The sequence below is a fragment of the Diospyros lotus genome, chromosome 7, assembly GCF_014633365.1.
Source record: "Diospyros lotus cultivar Yz01 chromosome 7, ASM1463336v1, whole genome shotgun sequence".
NCBI classification, from domain to species: domain Eukaryota; kingdom Viridiplantae; phylum Streptophyta; class Magnoliopsida; order Ericales; family Ebenaceae; genus Diospyros; species Diospyros lotus.
In genome coordinates this window covers 8,905,517-8,925,786 of record NC_068344.1, presented here as the reverse complement: position 1 = coordinate 8,925,786, position 20,270 = coordinate 8,905,517, and the positions used below count along the sequence as shown (strand labels likewise).

The following is a 20,270-nucleotide window of genomic DNA, read 5'->3' as shown; positions in this document are numbered from 1 at the left end:
TTCATTAGAACTCTCAATCCTCCTTCTTCTTCTAGTTGATGCAGTAGGACGCTCTCGAGAAGAAGAAGGCTGGTGAGAAGAAGGCTGTTGAGATGAGGAAGCATCACCTCTTCTACCACATACCATATCTACAAAATAAACAATAGCAATTAACTACAAAATAACAGACAAATATATCACGTATCATATCATAAAAATAATACAAAAATACAAAATATTAAACAAAAAATTACGATAAAAAAATTATTATACATCCGGAAAATTTAAGTTTCCCAAACTCCGAGAACGTTGGTGTTGAGTTCGGGAAACAGGGTGTTTCCCGAACTCTAGAGTTCAGGAAATACCATGTTTCGTGAACTCTGGAGTTCGGGAAACACGAACGTTCCCGAACTCTGGAGTTCGGGAAAGTTGATGTTTCCCAAACTCCAGAGTTCGGGAAAATCAATTTGTCCCGAAAGGTAGAGTTCGGGACATGTATAATATAAGTTAATATGATAATTATTAAAATATAAAATATGTTAGTTGGGAAAATCTATTATTGGATTTAAAAAATTAATTAAAAAAATATATATTTACTTGTATTAAAAATTAAATTATTCAACTCCAATACCTAAATAAAAAATTAAGTATAAAAAATATTAATGAGCACTATTTAATTAAAAAATTAAGTTTTAATAAAAAATTAAGTATACAAAAATATTAATTAGCACTATTTAATTAAAAATATTAATTAGCATATATTAGCACTATTTAATTAAAAAATTATCCCTATTTAATTAAAAAATTATCACTATTTAATTATCACTATTTAATTAAAAAATTTAGTTTTTTCAAATATTTGTATAAAAATAAAATAAAAATTAAGTATAAAAAAATATTAATTAGGACAATTTAATTAAAAAATTAAGTTTTTTTAAATATTTTTATAAAAATAATATATAAAATAAAAAAAATTAAAAAAATGAAAGTTGGGCCGCTCCCGAAACCTGGGTTTCGGGAGCGGCTACCCGCCTCCGAAACCTAGGTTTCGGAGGCCGCTACCCGTCTCTGAAACCTAGGGTTCGGAGGCGGCTGCCCCCTTCCGAAAGCCAGCTTTCGAAGGGGCAAGGTCCCCTCCGAAAGCTAGCTTTCGGAGGCAAGGGCCGCCTCCGAAACTCAGCTTTCGGAGGCGGCTTCACTCCTCCGAAACTCGGCTGTTTGGAGGCGGCCTCGCCTCCGAAACTCAGCTTTCGGAGGCGAGGCCGCCTCCAAACAGCCCATCCCTGGCCTCTGAACAGCCCATCGAACCCAAAAAAATTGCAGTTGTTCACATTAGATCCAACCCAAAATCACGGATACAACCCAAACAATCAAAAATGTAAGTAAAACTTACCTCAAGAGCGCACAGCAAAGAGACGCAGCTCTGTAGAGAAGGCGACAACCGGAGTGCGATGTAGGTAACTGTCAAAGGCAAGTGGAGGTTGAGAACGACGGTGAGTCACGGCGGAGAAGTGTATGGGTATAGGAGGGTAAATTTGGAATATAATTGGTTGCAAGGAGTAATAAGTATGGCTGCGAATATTAATTATTAAATTTATTTTAATTATGGCTGCGAAGAGTAAAACGTTGGCTGCAAATAGAATTTCCCTTGATATTATAATACCTTGGCTTAATTTTCCATTTTACAAAAATGCCCATCTCGTCCAAATTAAAAAAAAAAAAATGACTTGTACCCTCAAAGCCAATGGCACGGGTCAACTTACGCATTAACTTAATGACCCAATTTATACATGCACCAAGAGAAAGAGACATCGGGATGCCAATGGAAAAAGATAAGAAAACTCAATTCATATAATACAAGGGCAGTTTTGTCCAAATACATCATTTTTCCTCAAGATCAATGCCCCACAAGTGGGGCAAGTTTCTCCCACTCTCGTGGGATTAGCACACTCTTAGGAAAAATGATGTTGGACTATTCAAAATGTAGAAATTATCAAAATTTATCTTGTCATATGCTTATATTATTAAATAATAAGTAGAAATTACAATTGAATAACTATAACATCATCAATTGATCACATCTTTAAGAAATTCAAAAATCATATCTCTATCTTACTCATATCTTATGCAAAAAGTTAAGGATAAACACTATTTTTATTAATTCATCTCATAATAATTCTAAGTACATTTCTATCACTTATATGAAGACATAAAAACTCTTGTAAATAAACTAACTCTAAACATTAAATACTTTTTAACTTATCCTAAACAAGATCCTAAACCTCATTAGTTGGGTTGTTCTTCGACGTATAGTGATCATTTTCTTCAAGAATTTGGGTCAGAGTGAACATTGACTGAAACGACAGAACAACCTTCAACTATTTACCCATTACATCTAGTAAACTGAAGTTAATGAACTATCCTAATCGCAAGAACTAAAGGATAGCAATGAAATGAAGTCTTTTAGTAAAGAGGCAAGGCCAACTCTCAATGAGGAGAGTGGAGTTGGTCTTGGGCCTCAAAATTTGAGGCTAGACTATGGTGTTCAAGTTTGAAAACAAAGGTGGGCTGGGCCCTAGGGTGGAGTTGGTCTTAGGCCTTAGAACTTGAGGCTAAACTCTGGTGTCTAAGTTTGAATACAAAAGTGAGGCGCTTGAAGGCTATAGGCACAATTTGGACATATGAACCTCATCGCACAAGTCCTCTAAAAGTAATTTTTAATTTATAAACAAATTCTACGCAAATGCCTTAAATCACATTAAATTATAACGCAATTTAAGCGCCAATGGAAATGGGATCAAATTTTAACTTTCACAAGAAAAAAAAAAAAAAAAAAAAAGCAAACCTAAACCTAACCATACATCAAGAGTATATGAGTCTGTCATGTATTATTGTGTTATGAAAGTAATGTTAATAAAGTAATATTTGATTAGTGGGTGTAGTATTATGTTTATTAACATTGAAAGCAAGTGATAATTCTGTCATTAATATTTTATTATTATACTGTAGATATAAAAAGTGATTTAATTATAAAGAAAGCTAATATTTATAAAAGTTACAGTCTATTTATTAATAATTGTAAGTCTCATTAAAAGTTTTTATACTTTTCATAAAAAGCAGGTCTCTTATTTTACTTTAAAGAAATATGTGTACTTTAAAAACAAAATAATTATCTATTAAATAACATTTAAAATATTAATTAAATAAATAATCATTTCTTATATTTTTGTAATGCGAAGAGTTTATAGACAAGTGCTGCGTATTAAAAATTTATTGATTTATTTTTAATTTTTATTTCAATGTCCAGATCAATGCAATTCTTTAAACAAAATTTTTGTATTTCAAAGAATTATTTTATCAAATTGTCCACCTAAACTAATACCACTTCTTATCTTTTTTTTTTTTGGTTACTTTACTACTTTACACCTTATTATTTATTGTCTAATATTAAAAAATAATTCATAAATTTAAAAAGTTAGAAGCCTCCTCATCTAAATGATATTTCATATATATTACCTGATATTAGATCATTTATATTACCTAATATTAGAAAATGATATGTGGATTTGAAGAGTTGTGGGCCTCCTCCTTCAAATAAAATAACAAAATAAATAGAATAAAAATTCAAAGAAAATCATATTAAAATAGAATTAGTAATTTTGTAATTTCAAAATATTAAAAAATAATTAATTATAAATTTTAGGGCCCCACTTTCTTGGAGGCCCAAGGCATAGCCTATGCCTTGAGTTAGACCCGCTCCTTGGAGTTGTATCTTGCACTGCCTCCGGTTGAGCCCACCTCCCATCTCCCTGATTTTTTTTATTATATATAGGCAGATGAATATATATATATATATATTATATTATATATATATATACACTAAGTAATTAAAATTCACTTTATGTATTATATTCAACGCGAGATCTTTGACCATTGAAAACAGAAGGGATTATGCATGGGAGAGTGGGTTGAATCATTCCTAGACAACTGTGTGAGACATATTATTAAATATAAATAAGAATATTAAGTTATAAAAATAATAAATATTATTAAATTTTTATATTATGTCATTACACTAATTAAGTTATCAATATTAAAGAGATATATTTATTTCTTACTAATTATCAATTTTAATATAAAATTAGACCCACCCATAATCTGATTGTAACATATTTAAAATTAATTCTTTAAATCTACACCTATTTATACACGTAGATAATAGCATTACAAATAAAAATATACACATACATATATATATGGTAAACTGATAAATTTAAATCGGTAAACTCGTAAATTCAGACCGATAAACATACGAGTAAGTTGACTTTATGAATAAAATTCACTTTATGAATCGATTTGATTTTATAAAATCTGATCATCCAAGTAAGTTGACTTATTTTCTCGTTTTATGTCTCATGACATGTAAACTCGTAAAATCATACGAGTTAACTCGCGATTTTAACAACAATGTCAAATGCATTTATAGTCTTTAAGAATTCCAAGACTCTTGGTAACAATGAAAAGTGTTCATATGGTTAAATCTATGAAAATAGTTCATGTGGTTAAATCTTTGATGTTCAATAGAGGAGATGAATGAACGTTAAAAGATTCAATAAATTTTATGAAACTGGTGTAATTCATCATATCTAATTATTTTGAGGCTTCCATAAAAAAATTGTAATATCTAGAAATTTAAAATATATATATATATATATATAAAGAAATAGGAAATTCAAATAAATAAGGTCAAAGGATTTATTCATAATCTTGTCAAAGAGTATAACCCTTTAAGGGTACCTTGATAATTTTCTCAAAATTAAAACCTAAATAAGGACATTTTGGAAAAAAAAAAAAAAGAAATCAAGGGCATAAATGCAATAATTATAAGAAAATAGGGTTGCAGCGTGATATTTCAAAGATTATTGGGGTGCGAGTGCACTCGGAACTCTACGGGATGAAATTGAGAGCCATACTTAGTAAAAGGGCCAGGGACACTCTTTGAATTTCAACAATTAACTAATAAAGACCTAGATGAAAGAAGAAATAAAAATAAGAGGTTTAAGCGTAATTTTAAAAAATTTCTAAAACAGCAAAGGTATAACCCAACTCTGAGTTTGGGTGTTGGGGTATTAAAGTTGAGGAGTAAAACCCAACTCCTTCCCATCATGCTATCCCTTCCATTCTTAAGAGAATTATAAAATAAATTATCTAAGTGGAGTTTTATATACATAAAACACATCATTTAACCTTGGACTTAATATTGCACTGCATTAAAAAGCAATCATAATATCTATTAAAAAATATTTATAAAAAAACACAACTACCACAATATCTCATCTTTAAAAGAATAAGCAGTTGCTAAGTTTTTTTTTTCCTTTTTTCATAGATGATCATCAACATACAATTTACATTATTTTCCTTAGGTACAAATCATTATAATAATTGAGGTTTCTGTTACTAATTCAATAATCAATAAAACTTCTAAATTTTGCATAAGTAAATATTTGTATACCTTTCTTTTCAAAGAATTCTACATCTTCAACTCACATTGGATCAACATAATGTGATGTCATCTGTGGTTGGATAGTGTGTAATTAACGGTCCATTAATAGAAAACAATAGAGGTTTGGGTGGAACATGTAATGAATGTAGGTTTTCTTCTGACATTTCCAACAATTTAGTTATTGATGGGAAGTTTGAAGGATTGGTTTGTATGCACCACAAGCTAACTATTATCATTTTTCTTGTTTTTTCATTTTCTTCATCGCTTGTAATACGATGAAGCCCAATTTCTTGTTCCTTTTCAAGATGTTTGTATATCCAATTTGGAAAATACATATCACTACTACAATCAACAACTGAATCATTCCAATTTTCTTTTTTCACAACCATGTCCAAAATCATCATCTCATAGCTATAAACATCTACTTTATAAGAGATTCATCCATAGTGTCTTGAAAATAGCTCAGGGGCAATATATCCAATCGTCCCTCTTGTTCCAAACAATGATATGATACTTTGCTTATGAAGACATTGTTTAGCAAGTCCGAAATTAGATATTTTAGGACAAAAATTTTCGTCTAGAAGAATGTTGTGAGGCTTTATATCAAAGTGCAAAATCCTTGTCTTACAACCCAAATGGAGGTACTCTAACCCTTTAGCAACACCAACTGCAATCTTATATAATTGTTCCAAACCCAAGTCAAGTTCTTTTGGCATATTTCTATCCTGTATAAATTTGTCGAGAGATCCATTAGCCATGAACTCATAAATTATAGCCCTTTTTCCACTCTCATAACAGAAATCCAATAGACTCACAATATTAACATGAGATGTCCGACTTATACTTGCAACCTCATTAATAAATTGTTCTCTATCACCTTTTGATTCCTTCAAAAGTTTCACTGCCACGAGGTGTCCGTCATGTAACTTTCCTTTATAAACACCACCAAAGCCTTCTTCACTGAGTTTATTTTTGAAAGAGTCGGTGGTTTTCTTAATCTCCAAATATCTATATCTTTTAGTGACAAGAGAACCAAAGCTCTTTAGAAAAGCCTCAACATTTTGATCATCTATTTTCCCAAGATTTGCAAAACAAAGAATTCTCTCTTGACAAGTGTTTCCATTCAGTAGAGTAGAACAAGAATATCATGGCCACTAATGCAATAGTTCCAATTCCTGTACCTATAATTAAGCCTTCAAGATGAAATAGCAACCAGAAAATATCAGATATATAAAATTTCAAATTTATATAGGTTATACATTCTACTTTTGAGTAAAATATATATCCAATTACACAAATACATAGAAGTAATATTTAAATTGACTTGAATGATCGGTTATGTGGATTAATTAGTTTCATAAAAATTACTTTCATCAAGTTAGTTGAGCAAAATTCCTTATTGCTTGTCCTCAAGAGTGGCTATATATGGTCATGACCAACACTATGTCAAGTATAAGGTTGTAGGTTTATATCTTTCCAAGTCCCTTTTTGTAGACGTTTATAATTATTTTTTTTTTATGAAAAATGAATCCTTTTGCTTCTTGCACCATAGCCAAATGACTGTGATAAATTTAAATGAGTATAAGAATATTTAACATCTAAACACATTATTCTATCATATAATAAATATCAAAACATATGTAAATGTTATTTGGTCAATTATAGATTTTTTAAACATTTTATAAGCTATTGAAAATAGAAAAATGTTATTGGTATATATCATGTGGGCTATAACTTGGGTTATATAATATAGTTAAAATGTCTAAAATATCCCTCACTCAAAACAATGAAATAAGTCAGTGAGGCGCATGATTAAAATACCTCTCATCTAAGGTAGTGCGAGGTAGTGAGGTGTGACAGTGAGGTACCAAAAGTATTTTTGTCATTTATAATGCACTGTGTAGCCTAACATATAGTTCAAGGAGTACCAATAGCATGGTTTTTTAAAACAAAGCTAAGAATCTCAGCTTTTAAGAAAAATTGTTGAAAAATCTTATAAGATGGGGTAACTTATAAGTCTCTCCAACTTTATCAACCAAATAATAAAACAATTTAACTCATAAAGAGTTTATAAACTTCCCCAGCAAAAAATAAGCTAAGCCATTTAGGAGCAGGGCAGAAACAGAATGATTACTCAGATGTCTAGGGCTGTGGATGGAAAAGCTTTAAAAATGGAAAATCAAAAGTGGTTTGGGAACAGAGAAGTCAGTTTTGAAGGTTCTTACCCATGAGGGTGACCAGTTTGGCGTTTACCCTACCTGCATTAAACAGCAGGTTAAGGAATGAAATTGAATTTCACATTCTAAAACCTCGAAAATAAAATGGTTAAGTTCGACAGCAGCTTGATACGATGATATTTGATGTTTAGATGCGGCAAAGGATACCTGTTTTGGCCGTGCAGTGAAATTTTTGGTCGATCTCCTGACATTGGCCTCCTTTGCGGTGACATTTTAGGCAATCCTCGGACGCTTGCACACTACAAGAAACAAGCTTTTTAGTGGAGGCCAGGGTCGTCACTAAAAGCCCAAAAAGCCGTCACTAAAAGTATTAGTGACGGCCAGACAAACCGTCACAAGTCGTCACTAATGCCCTCGTCACTAATGTAATTAGTGACGATAAAGCTGGCCGTCACTAAAGTTAACCCATTAGTGACAGCCATATGTAGCCGTCACTAAAGTTAATCCATTAGTGACAGCTAATATGGCTGTCACTAATGTAATTAGTGACCATAATGCTGGCCGTCACTAATGGCAACCCATTAGTGACAACTATAAGTGGCCGTCACTATATGTTGACCGTCACTAAAGTTAACCCGTTAGTGACACGATGTCAGCCGTCACTAAAGTTAACCCATTAATGACGACAATGTTGGCCATCACTAAAGTTAACCCATTAGTGACGATAATGTCGGCCGTCACTAAAGTTAATCCATTAGTGACTATAATATCAACCGTCACTATTATGCCTCCATTTGTGACCAACGTTGCCCGACCTTCACTAAAGGTGTAACATTTAGTGACGACCGCGTGTGGGCGTCACTATTGTGCCTCCATTTGTGACCGACATTGCCCGACCTTCACTAAAGGTGGAACATTTAGTGACGATTGCGTGTGGCCGTCACTATTGTGCCTCTATCTGTGACCAACATTGCCCGACCCTCACTAAAGGTGGCATATTCAGTGACGCCCGCGTGTGGCCGTCATTATTGGTCACCATCTGTGACGGACTCTATCTGACCGTCACAAAAGATTGGAATTAGTGACGACTTTTAACTGGCCGTCATTAAAAGTGGTCACTAAAAGTCAAATTTCTTGTAGTGGCAATTCGACGAAATAGCTAGCAGTCAGTAGTTCGAATAGGTCGCCGACATCGCCAGGTTCAAATTCTTCTGAACTTAAAGGCAGCTGAATCAGGGAGCAGCCATTAAAAAGTTGAGCTTGAGAATAAGAAATGTTATCACGATGTGGTGGATACTTGTAGTAGTAAATATGGCTATGATCATCGCAGCCTGTGTAGTTCAAATAGAGATTATCTGTGGGAGAGCTAGATGCAAAGGAGCTTCTGTTGCATTGGAGGAGGGTGAGATTGTGAGGGATGGAGAATGAAAGAGAAGCAGAGTTGGGTAAACTCATATTCCTCAAGGCTCTGCAATTTCTGGCATCTAAATCAGCTTTGAAGCTTGTGTTATTGACTTTAATCCTGCTGCTATCGTTGGTACAGGATGAGATTTCGGTTACGTTATTGAGAGAAAACCGTTCACTTGGATCATAGATATGTGCTTGAGGAAGCTGATCGTCTTCATTGCAGAACACTATGGAGAGGCCGCACTGGGAATAAATCTGATTAGTCAACGGAAAAAACAGTGGTTCGAATTTTCCACAGCCAAAGGAGTTGGGGCAGCTGATCTTGATGTTGCTGTTGTTGTTGCTATTGACGTCTTCTGCATGAGCAGAAACAGCAGAAACAGAGCGAAGAAGCTGCAGATGTGATAGGGAACACAAGCACAGAAACAGAAAGATAGGAAGAGACATTTGGATTTTCTGGGCAAGCAAACAGCTAGGCTAGTGCACATAGCAGGCAAAGAAAATGATAACAAAGAGGAGGAGAACAAGAACCTGCTAAACACCCAAGGATGATGTTTGTGATAATCAATCTACCACATCTTATATACAAAACTAACTAAATTTCCCATTATTTAACTAAATTTTGAGAATTTAATTATTTGTGTGTACATGAAAATTATAATGCTATCTTTATATGTTAATAAGGTAAATGTACTCAGATTAATATAATTATTTATTGTAAATGTTACAACATTTTGAAATAAAATTGTTGAATTTAGAGAGACATACTAGGGTGTATGTACATTTTAAATTTTAATCCTCTAGTATAATTATACATTGAATTTTTTAAATTGTGTCATAATAGATAATACTCTCTATAATTGTGCATTAAATAAATTAGGGATATAATATTAAATTCTTTGGTAGCACAGAGTTGATTTTGGGATATATGCCTAATTTTAATCTTGAGACTTATAATGAATTTCATTTTTCTTAATTTATGTTAATTGTTGTAATTATTTGTGTATGTGATTTAATCACAAAATAATTTTTTGTGTGACTCTTTTGTTGTTATGACCTCAATAAATGTTATTGTCGATCTTAACAAGGGAGAAAAACTACATGCAGACAATTATAACATATGGCATCGAAAAATTTAGTACTTGTTAAAAAAAATAGGATGTCCTAAAAGCTCTGACAAATAGTATGCCTGAGTTACAGAAACAATCTCCAACATATCAAATAGAACTCTCAACTTACCAAGCTTGGTATAAGAATGATCATTGCACGGATTTTATGATGTTAAACAACATGCATAATGATCTGATTGGAGAATTTGAAGTATATAAAATATGGTGGTATTAATGCCACGAGGTTATGGGGGGTTTAACCCATAAATTTGACACGTACAAGATGCCAGTAGATGTGACAATGCGTGAGCATCTAAGAATGATGTCAAATAGGATTTGTGGTCTAAAGGTTGTTAGAAATAACCTTATTGATGAGCAATTGGTCCTAGTTGTTATATGATGTCCCAGCTATTCAGACCAAATGGAGCTCATATAATCATATTAACGCATGATGAGCACATTAAAACTTTTAAAGATGCATCTCAACACGATGAGCTTGAAGCTAAGAGCTTAGAAGCAAAAGGAGATCACACGTTTCTCACAAAGTCAAAATTACATAAGGCATTCTAGTCAAAGCGAAAACAATTTGGGAAAAAAGGCACTCAAAGATAAGGTAAAGGACTTGGTCCCAAGAAGGACAAGCCCACAAAGCATTGTAAAGGGAAGTATGGTAGAGGCAAAAGGAAAGTAAGGAATGCTTGCCAAAATTGAGGCAATAAGAGATACTTTTCTCGTGACTGTGCTAAGCCAAAGAAAGAAAATAAACTCTTTGACCCTGTCTTGTGCATCTATTTTTGTTTATATAAATGTGTTTGTGGCTCATTCTTTCTATGGTTGAATTCTAGAGAAAGGAGTAACAAGCCACAGAGTGAGAGATCGTGGAAGGTATGTTGAAGACAAAGAATATACATGGGGAACAACACTAGCAAAAAGGTTCAAGGGATTGGTATCTACTATCTAAAGTTGTGAGATGGTCACACATAAATTCTTTATAACATTCTTTATTCTCTAGGAATTAGGAAAAATTTTCTTTCAGTAGTTGTTTTGCTTAAATTAGGCTATAGAATTTAGCTTATTTTGGGATTCCATTAAAATTTTTCACTGGACGTCTTTTTATGAGCATTGTTTTATTTCTGATGGTTTGATTATGTTAAATGTTGAGGATGCTCATTTTAATTCTAATTATAATGTTTTCTATTTCACTTTGCATGATGAGATTGTGAATGAAAGTACCAAATGACATTATACATTGGGCAAGATTGCGTGAAAAGGCTAGTTAGATAAGGTCTATTAGGCCTACCCTACAATTGTCCACCTGTGAACCTTGCCTAATGGGTAAGTCAATCTAGAAGTCCTTTGGAAAGGCACAAAGAGCATCCAACCCTTTAAGGCTAATCCATTTTAACCTTTTTGGACCTATGAATGTTAAGGTATGAAATTGTAGTTCATATTTCATCACTTTTATCTATGATTAAATGTGTTATGGAATAGTTTACTTGACCTCCCAAAAGTTTGAAGCATTTGATTGTTTTAGATGATTTTTAAGTTCAATTGAGATTCCATTGAACTTGAGAGTAAAAACTTTATAAACTGAGTGTGGGTGTGTATACGTATTACATCAGTTCAAAAATATTTGTGTTGGAAAAGGAATAGTAAAGTAACTAACTATGTCAAGAACTTCACAATAAAATAGTGTAATAGAAAGAAGGAATAGGACCTTTCTTGATATGGTTTGATCAATGATGGCGTAAGCCAAAACTCCTGTAGTCTACATACTTAACAGAGTGTCTACAAAATTTGTCACAACTACTCCGTATGAATTATGGACTGGAAATAAATCAAATTTAGAAATTTGTGCCCTTGGGCTCAAACCCAACTCATTTAAATTTATTTCCATTTAAATAGGTTGATGATTCTTGACATTTCATAACTCATTATATTTTCATTTAAATTTATATAATCATTTAGCAAATGAGCTCAAACCCAACCTATTAATCCAATTCATTTAATAGGCCCAACTCACTTAAGCCCAAAGAATTTATTTTCTAACTTGGCCCAACACTTAAGGCCCAACCCATTTCATTTGAATTTAATTAAATCCACAACCCACGTAACTTAGGCCCAATCCATAAAAATGGGTTTTATTTAACTCTAACTAGCCAATGCCTTGGTTTTTTCACTTAGCTCAAGCCTATTTCATTAACTCAACCTATTTATTAAATTTCCAATCTTTAAATTTCTTTCTAAACCAATATATATATATATGCACCAAAATAATTAAAATTTTTAATAATGACATAGGCACAATAACGGGTCGTTACAATGTTGGGGAGTAAAACCTAACTCTTCGCATCATGTTGTTAATTTAACTTCTAATAGAATTAGAAAATAAATTATAAATTATTTAAATAGAATTTTATGTACTTGCAACACATCATTTAGCTTTGGACTTAAATAAATATATGATCTACTATAATATCTATCAAAAAGATTTATGAAAAAACGACTATCATAATATCTTATCTTTATAAGAATAAGTAATTGCTAAGTTCTTTTCCCTTTTTTTTTTCATAGATGATACATCATAACCTTATGCTAAACAACATACAATTTACATTATTTTCCCAACTTACAAATTGTTGTGCCGTGTAAAAGTAGGGATAAAAAAATCCAAAAGAAGCTAATAAAAACGGAAATGAATGAGGATGATGGCAGCAAAAATTGTCGCCACCTGGCAGCCGCAGTCGCGAGAAGTAGGCTTGCGGCTACTGGCCACGAGCTGCTCGCGGACGTATGCCGCGAGGTTGCCTCGCGGCTGTGTTTGCCACGAGGCATAGTTGCCTCACAGTACTGTTTGCTGCAAGGCACAGCTGCGCTTGCCGCAAGGCTTTGTTGTGAGGACCGACTACCTCGCGGCGGCTTCATAACAACCTCCCCATTTTCTTTGACTTTAATCCATTCAATAATCGCCACGTGTCAACAACCACCCTTGAGAATCGTGTCCTATAAATACCCAACTACAGGACATTAATGAGGACTTCCAACTTCTGTAAAATCTGGACACTTTGAATACACTTTTACTATTTTCGTGAATAGTCATTGGGATCCAAGACTGACTTTGGTATCGGAGGATCTTCACAGGGGAAGATTCCCGCGAGCCCTCTAACTCATTTTTTGAGCATCAACAGGGAAAAATCCTTGCTGCAAGAGCTAGCGGTGAAGCTTATGGCAAGAGCTAGCAGCGAAGCTTGTGGCAATAGCTAGCGGCGAAGCTTGTGGTAATAACTAGCGACGAAGCTTGTGGCAATAACTAGCGGCGAAGCTTGTGGCAAAAGCTAGTGGTGAGAGGTTGTGGTGAACCTCGTGGCGAAGCTAGTGGAAAAAGCTTGTGGCAAGAGCTAGTGGCTAAGCTTGTGGCAAGAGCTAGCAGCGAAGTTTGTGGCAATAGCTAGCGGTGAAACTTGTGGCAAGAGCTAGTGGCGAAATCTTGCGGCGAACCTAGCGACGAAGGCCAAGTCTTGTGGCGAAGCTTGTGGCAAAGCTAGTGGCAAAACCTTGTGGCGAACCTAGCGGCGAAGCTCGTGGCAAAGCTAGCGGCAAAGGTAAAGTCTTGCAGCAAAACCTTGTGGTGAACCTAGCGGCGAAGCTCGTGGTGAAGCTTGTGGCGAAGCTAGTGGCGAAGCTAGTGGCGAAACCTTGTGGCGAAGCTTGTGGCAAGGCTAGTGGCAAAACCTTGTGGCAAAGCTTGTCGCAAAAGTTAGTGGCGAAGGCTTGTAGCAAGAGCTAGTGGCGGATCCTTGCGACGAGCATCCTAGCGGTAATTTCCCTTGAGGCGACATCTCTTACGGCAACCTAACTTCACCCGACCCCAAGCTCGAGTGGACCCCACATCACAAATTTTAATTGTTGTATTTTTACAATAACACAAATCATTATCATAATTGAGGTCTTTGTTACTAACCCAATAATCAATAAAAAATTTTACAACTTACATGGGTGAACATTTTTGTACCATGCTTTTCAAGTAATTTTACATCCTACTCACATTAGATGAACATAATGTGATGCCATCCATGGTTGAACAATGTGTTAGTGGTCCATTAGTAGAAGATAAGAGAGGTTTGGGTGGGATATGTAATGAATGTAGGCTTCCTTCCAGCATTTCCAACACTTTAGTCATTGATGGACTCCTTAAGGGATTGGTTTGTATGCACCACAAGCCAACTATTATCATCTTTCTTGCTTTTTCATATTTCTTTTTCGCTTGTAATACAATGAAGCCCAATTTCTTGGTCCTCTTCAAGAAGTTTGTATATCCAATCTGGAAAATACATCTCACTGCTACAATCAAATGTTGAATCATTAGAATCTTCTCTCCCCACAACTATGTCCAAAATCACCATCCCGTAGCTATAAACATATGCTTTATAAGAGATCCTTTCGTAGTTTCTTGAAAATAGCTCAGGCGCAATATATCCAACCGTCCCTCTTGTTCCAAACAATGATACAATACTTTCCTTATGAAGAGATTGTTTAGTAAGTCCGAAATCGGCTATTTTGGGACAAAAATTTTCATCTAGCAGAATGTTATAAGGCTTTATATCAAAGTGCAAAATCCTTGTCTTACAGCCCAATGGAGGTACTCTAACCCTTTAGCAGTACCAATAGCAATCTTCTGTAATTCTTCCAATCCCAATTCATGATCTTTTGGCGTCTTTCTATCATATATAAATTTGTCGTGAGATCCATTAACCATGAACTCGTAAATAAGAGCCCTTTTTTCACTCTCATAACAAAAACCTAATAAACTTACAATATTAACATGAGATGTCCAACTTACACTCGCAACCTCATTAATAAATTGTTCTCCATCACCTTTTGATTCCTTCAAAAGTTTCATTGCCACGAGGTGCCCATCATCTAACTTTCCTTTATAAACACTACCAAAGCCTCGTTCATCGAGTTTATTTTTGAAAGAGTTGGTGATTTTCTTAATCTCCAAATAGCTATATCTTTTAGGGACAAGAGAACCAAAGCTCTTTAGAAAAGCCTCAACATTGTGATCATCTATTTTCCTAAGATTTGCAAAACAAAGAATTTTTTTTGACAAGTGTTTCCATTCGGTATAGTATAACAAGAATATCATGGCCACTAATGTAGTAGTTCCAATACTTGTAATCAAGCGTTCAAATTTATATAGGTTATACATGCTACTTTTGAGTAAAACATATATTCACTTACACCAATACATAAAAGTAATATTTAAATTGACTCGAAAAGGTCAGTTATGTTGTTTAATTAGTTTCATAAAAATTACTTTCATCAAGTTAGTTGAGCAAAATTCCTTTTTGCTTATCCTCAAGAGTGGCTATTTATGGTCGTCACTAACACTATGACAATTATAAGGTTGTAGGATTATGTTTTTCCAAGTTCTTTTTTGTGGACGTTTATAATTATTTTTCTTGAAAAAAGAAACCTTTTGCTTCTTGCACTGCAGCCAAACACTTATGATAACTTTAAAAAATATATGTAACACATTATTTCTGATTTCTATATGTTTTTTGTTTTTGTCCGGTTCTTGTTTTTATTTAATGCAAATAAAGAAGTTAGCATGTTAGTTGACAACTTTGATTTATTTTTAATTTTTAATAATATAATTATTTCTTCTTCTCTCTCCCTTTTGTATGACCCAACGCGGGAGAGTTGGTGAATCTTTAGTAGTCGCCACCACAGATCCCAGACCATATTTGGGAGTCATTATATAGAAATATCGTTATCTTATTTTTGTATTTTTGAAATATTTAAAATAATTTAAAAGCAAAAAAACAAGCAGTAAATGTCATTTTGTGATTTTGTTTTAAAAAAATAACATAAATTAAATTGAAAACTAAAAATAGGAAAACAAAATGAGTTTAAAAATACATTTTTGAAAACAAAAATAAAATTGTAAAAAAAAACTCAAAATAACAAAAAGTTATTTTGAGTGTTTTCATCCAAAATAAACTCTAAACTCAAAATATATTTAAAATGTATATATATTTTTAATAATATATTAACATTCAATATTTTTAATTTATTGAAGAATCAAATTTATTGAATAAAATATTATTAAAAAATTATTTTCAAAATTTTAAAAAGAATGCATTTTCTAATTTTTTGTTTTAAGAAACAGTTTTTCAAAATAATAAAAGAGAACATGTTTTTAATTTTCTAAAAATAGACTGCCAAACACTACAAGAAAAACGGGTTTTAACGACGAGAAAATCAGTCGTTAAAAGTTGATTTTCAGTCGTTAAAAAATTATAACGACAGGAATTTTCCTATTGTCAGTCGTCGTTATTGCCTCTGAGGATAAAAGTCTTTAACGACGGGAATGATAAACCCGTCGTTAATTGTATTAGCGACCGTATGATTCTCGTCGTTAAAAATAATTATTAACTATCAAATTATAATCCAATAACAACAATATTTCCTGTCGTTAATAGTTTAAACAATTAACGACCGTATGATTCCTGTCGTTAAAAATAACTTTTTAGTTATCAAAACACAAACCAATAACGACAATATTTTCTCTCGTTGATAATATGAACAATTAGCGACGATATGATTCATATCGTTAAAAAAAAAAATTAATTTTTTTAATTTTTAATTTTTTTTAATAGTATATATGAAAACAATTGCTAGTCATCAATGACAAAAATATCATGTTTTGATATAAACCACCAAACCTATATATCATTATCCATATCAAATTGGAATAAAACTCATAAAATTAAACATGTCATTCAAATAACACAAAAGTAATCATTATCTATTAATATTTACACACCAAAAGTAGTATATATATGTGTTAATTGCCAACAAATTACACAAAAGAATATGTTCAACTAAAAATAACACTTTGACAATTGTATATACTATTCAAAAATATACATAAAAAAAGATATTTAATTAAAAGTAACACTTTAACAATCATATATACTATTCAAAAATATACAACAAAACACTATATATAGTCATAAAATTGTTCATATACTCCAAGATAGCAGTTGTTTCCTTTAGAGTCTTGTTGTCTCATTGACCTACAAAAATAAAAAATAAAATATGAAATTAAAATCAAATAAGTGTTCATGTTTTTTTTATAAAATGTTAGAAATAGAATTAACAAAGCTCAAAATGTCTCCATCACAAACTACATAACATACAATCACTAAAATGTACCAAAACATAGAAACCTTTAAATATAGAGTAGATTGAAATGTAAATTAACAAAAACACCAAGCCTTAGTTCTATAGAATGGGACCACCTATATGAATTCTAATTTGTGAATTATCTTTATCCATCACCATATCTTCTCACATCTCTTTATCTACTAAAATGTAGTCCTATGACCCAACATAAAATAATAAAAAATAAATATAATATATATTATGATACATATGTATTCAACACATATATTCTGACAAATTAACAAAAATTATTCTAGTCCCATATTCCACAATCAATAGAACCAGTGCAAAGCTTGTTCAATCCAGCAGCAATACAATACAAAATCAATTAATAAATGTGAAATAGTAATACTAAATAGATTACATAAACTAGCGTAAGTTACATTCAGCCATCTCACGCAACAGTAAACATGCTAATTTTCTTTTTGTACTCCATCTAGATAAAATCCCATAAGCAGGGAAGTCATTGATCGTCCACATCAAAGCTGCATGCATCGTAAAATTTTGACGTGTTGACACATCAAAGGTTTCGACACCCAATTCCCACAACTCCTTTAATTCATCTATCAAAGGTTGGAGGTAAGTATCAATTGCATCCCCTGGTCCATCTGGTCCTGGGATAAGCATTGACAAAAGGAAATTAGACGGCTTCATGCAAACCCAAGGCTCCACATTATACGGAATAAGCACTACTGGCCATATACTATACGGTGTTCTTGAATTAGAAAAAGGTTGAAATCCATCACTAGCAAGACCAAGTCTAACATTACGAGGTTCTGAGGCAAAATTTGGATGGACTTTATCAAAATCCTTCCATGCCATTGAATCAGCTGGGTGTCTTATCACTCCATCATCTACTCTTTTATCAAAATGCCATCTCATAGAAGAGGCTGTCTTGGAAGACATAAACAACCTCTGAAGTCGTGGCTTTAATGGAAAGTAACGTAGAGTTTTTACTGGTATTTTCTTTCCATTTGTTTTCATCTTAAATTCTCCATTATGATAATCTTTCTTCCATCGAGAAGCACCACATACCTTGCAACAGTCACATCCATTGTCGGTCTTCCAATACAACATGCAATCATTCACACAAGAGTCATACTTTTCATAAGACAAACCAATGTCATGCAATACCTTTTTCGCATTATAGTATGAGTCTGGTAAGAAAGACCCTTCAGGTAAGAGTTCTTTTAACAATTGCAACAACATAGTGAATGACTTATTGCTCCAACGACCAAGACTCTTTATATGCAACAATTTAAGAACTGCAGATAATCTTGAAACTAGTGAACCAGGATATATTGGTTGCTCAAGGTCATCTATCAACTTGTAAAATTGTTTGGCTCCATTATTCGGTTCCATTTCAGGCAAATTTTGGGTATTTGGAAATTCAACATCTTTATTATTTTCGTCTAATCCTTTAAACTGAGGGTACAAATCATTTATGAATTGTTGGATCTCATCATCACTATCATCTGGAGTACTAGTATCATATTGTAAGATCTCATTTTCTTCATCCCCAGACTCAGATTAAGGCTCATTGTTCAGTTCACCATGATGATACCAAATTGTATACCCTTCAGATATTCCATGTATCATTAGATGTGGCTCAATAGACTCACGAGTTCCAAGATCAGTATTGCAACATTTCGTGCATGGGCACTGAATCTTATTTTTGGCACCCAACTTCTTTAAAGCATAATCTAGAAACTTTTGTACCCCTATTTGATAAGCTTCATTAAGTCGATCATTGACAAGATTCATCCACTCCTTACTAGGTGCCATTATCTCATAAAAGAATGACAAAATCTTGTACTTCACTTAAACAATATAACAATAATATCGTTTAGCTAATAAGCCTTAAGAAATAAAGTTGGCTATTCATAACAAAATTTAGCTTCTCATTATCAAAGTTGGACTTTAAACTTGTATGAACTTTTAGAAAACTAAACTTTAAAAGCAAGTAAACAAAAGTTTAGGCCAACTTATTACTTGAACAATTCAAAGCTTGTTGAATCAATTAAAAGCTTGTGTGTGTGAAAATTATAATGTAACTTAACTTTTTGAGCATGTAAAACTCAATCACTGTAAATTTGTTGAGGAGGTGGAGAGCTCTAAAATTGGAGCATGATTAGGCTTGGGAGAATAAACAAATCATTTGGGTGATTTCATGTCTCCTAATGGACTAATAGTAACACCCCTCCCGCCCCATAATAATGCCTACTGATAAAGTAATTACTTACACCAATTAAAATTAAAAATGTGCTTTTTAATTAAAGCATCAATTTTACAACCCTAAAAGATAATTAGGACTCCACATCCACAAATAAACCAACATTTTTTTTTATTTTCTATCTCTTTTTTTCTGTTTTGGATAACAAGAGTGTTTTCCTAAAAATCTCAAATTTAAGAAGAAAGAGATTAATAATATTGACATTAATTGTTTAAGGATATTCTGGAATTCATATACTAGTTGAACAACAATAAAAACTCATAAATTGACCTTCCCTGATATAACCTAATTGGTGAGTAACGGCCCTTGCTCATTTTACAAATAAATGTTTTTTTCAACATTCAAAATTATCTTTTCAAGTGACTATTTTTGTCTTACTAAAATGAAAAGCAAGGATGTTTGGGTCAATTAACACTCAATACTGCCATATGTGTATCTTTTACATACTGCTATTTTACAAATAATAGTAAGACAAAATTAATATTGACATACTGCTATCCTTTCAAGTGAAAAGCAAGTGACTATTTTACAAATAATATTGACATTAATTGTCTTACTATTTTTGTTGTAAAGTGTTTTTGGTTAACACTCATACTGCCATACGTGTATCTTTTATACACTGCTATTTTACA

The 20,270-nt window shown here is 32.8% G+C and overlaps 2 pseudogenes; both read right to left on the bottom strand.

Annotated features, from left to right (window-relative positions):
- Positions 1 to 5,009: 5,009 nt before the first annotated feature.
- LOC127805542 (PR5-like receptor kinase) lies at positions 5,010 to 6,621 on the bottom strand (annotated as a pseudogene).
- A 2,163-nt stretch (positions 6,622 to 8,784) lies between these two features.
- LOC127805541 (LEAF RUST 10 DISEASE-RESISTANCE LOCUS RECEPTOR-LIKE PROTEIN KINASE-like 2.1) lies at positions 8,785 to 15,321 on the bottom strand (annotated as a pseudogene).
- Positions 15,322 to 20,270: the final 4,949 nt, after the last annotated feature.